Genomic DNA, 2,305 nt, shown 5'->3' on the forward strand with positions numbered 1-2,305 from the left:
GATTTTTGCTTATATCTACCAATGAAGTAGCTTTTGGATGATATGATAATACAGAACCCTAATCACAGTTTAATAGTTTGTCATGAGGTGAGCTGAAAATTAATTTGAGTTACTGCTGAAAACTGTTGAAAAGTACATTCAGGAGAGTAATAATAGGTAATATTTGTGTTATTTTGCATTATCATTTTAAAATGTAGTGTTTTCAAGCATCAGAGTTGTTTATTGTAAATATGGGATTTCATACATGTCAAAATTATAGCCATATATCTGCATCTAAACACACATATGCAAGAGTCTACTCATACATTCTTCCAAGTGTGCTATGAGAGGCTGGAGAGATTGCTCAGTGGTTACGAGTACTTGCTGCTCTTCCAGAGAACCTGGGTTCCATTTATAGTACCCACAAGGTGGCTAATAACTGTCCATAATTCCAGTTTCAGGTGATCCATTGCCCTTTTCTGGCCTTCATGGTTATTGCATGCCTTTGGTGCACTTATACATGCAGGGAAAACACTCATACACATAAATAAAAATAAAGTGCTATATGGCAAATAATTGTCCATATAAATAATAATTCCTAAGAAAATATAATAGTCTGATAAATTAATACATGCTAATTGAAGGAGATAAAAATGTTTATGAAATAGACATGTAGTTACATATTTAGTCTCTTACCTTACACATTGCAGAGGAACAAAGTTAAATGAAAAGCAGGACTGAAAAATAAGCAGTTTTCTGTGCTACAAAAGAAAGAATGTTTTATGATACCTGTGCCTTCTATGGCTCAAGTGGCCAAATTTTAAACACACAGGATATATGTGGAAACAAAAATAAAAAGTGAGGAGAGTTATTCTTGAGTTGGAAGAATCAAACCAGCATGAGACTTCTGAAGTTATTGAGGAAGACAAGACCAGAGCACGACGACCTAAACATGATGGATGAAGATTTCCAGAGTTAGGAGCCAGAAAGTAAAGAATTAATTTATGAGGGGAGCAGAGTAGAGTGGGTGAAGGAAATTTCAAACATATAGAAGGCCTCAACAAACTAAACCTCTAGCTTTCTGTAGGAATGATTATTACAGAGTAGAAGCTTATTTCCTATGTTTGGGAGCAGCAGGAAATGAAAAGTAAGATAAATCCTATTAAAAACTCAGTAAGTAGGCCATCAGACCTTCATTGGAAAAATTGGCATTGATATATAGAGTCAAACTCTAATGGGAAGAAAGGACAAAGTGGATTAATCCACTTGTCAGAACAACGTGTGTACAGCCAGTTCATTTAGAGATACAGAAGAGAATCATACAAAGACATTGGCAGAAATCTTAAGACAAGAACAAAACACCACCTTAGAAAGCAAAGGACTGATTATGCTGTTTGGTAGAAAATAGATTCTAAGTAACTCAATTCAGCACTCAGAGGCAAGTTGCCATGAAAGCTTGGGACTTATTTTAGGGCCCAGAAAGAAAACTGTTATGGATGGAATGCTCCGTGCTGCTAAGATTTGGCAGTATCCAAACTAGTGTGCTTCTGTAGCCAAGTCTTAGATATATAAAACACACGTTTTTTCTCACTCTACATATTTTATTGTTTTAACAGGCAGAAAATATTTTGTTTTTAAGAAAGAGGTATTGAAGCACCCTAGATGTCTCATATTGTTTGTTGTTCAACAACATGAAAGCTCAGGAAAGAGAAAGTGTTGGTTCTGTCACTACTTCTGAATAATATATCTGATTGGACAGTGCTACTTTTTAAAGAGTAAAATTAATGCATTTAATGCCAGATTTGTTTATACCAAGGTTATAATCATGTTTCATAACACAATGGGACACAATTCTGTCAACAGTAGAACAGAGCAGGAGAGCTAAAATTCCAAGCGAGATCAGTATTCAAAGGTGGAAGTGATAGGCAGTCAGGAGAATGAATCTAGGCTGAAGCCATTGGATAGGCAGTCAACATGAGAGGGTTGCAAAACTGAGCCATTTGAAGGATGCTGAGAATCCTAAAGCAGGTAACCTTTGGGGTATGTGTGGAATCTCCACCACTTGTCAATGTTCTCATAGTCATTTGAATCACATTCCAAGGCAGAACTCCTATTCTGCGGGAGAAAGGAGAAAAGGACCTGGAGCGCCCAACAGTGTTGTAAGAGTTGAGCTTAATCTCAAAGCTGGGAGAAATTTTTGATGTCTTGACCTCAAAAGAAAGCAAGATGCTGCATTAAAAATGGTATAAAGGTAGATAAGCAACACATGTTCCAGAGTGATGAATTTAGGATTCTTACAGTCTTTTCTTTCTTTTTTTTTTTTTAA

The sequence above is a fragment of the Nannospalax galili genome, unplaced genomic scaffold, assembly GCF_000622305.1.
Source record: "Nannospalax galili isolate Female #2095 unplaced genomic scaffold, S.galili_v1.0 scaffold709, whole genome shotgun sequence".
In the NCBI taxonomy this organism is placed as follows: Eukaryota; Metazoa; Chordata; class Mammalia; order Rodentia; family Spalacidae; genus Nannospalax; species Nannospalax galili.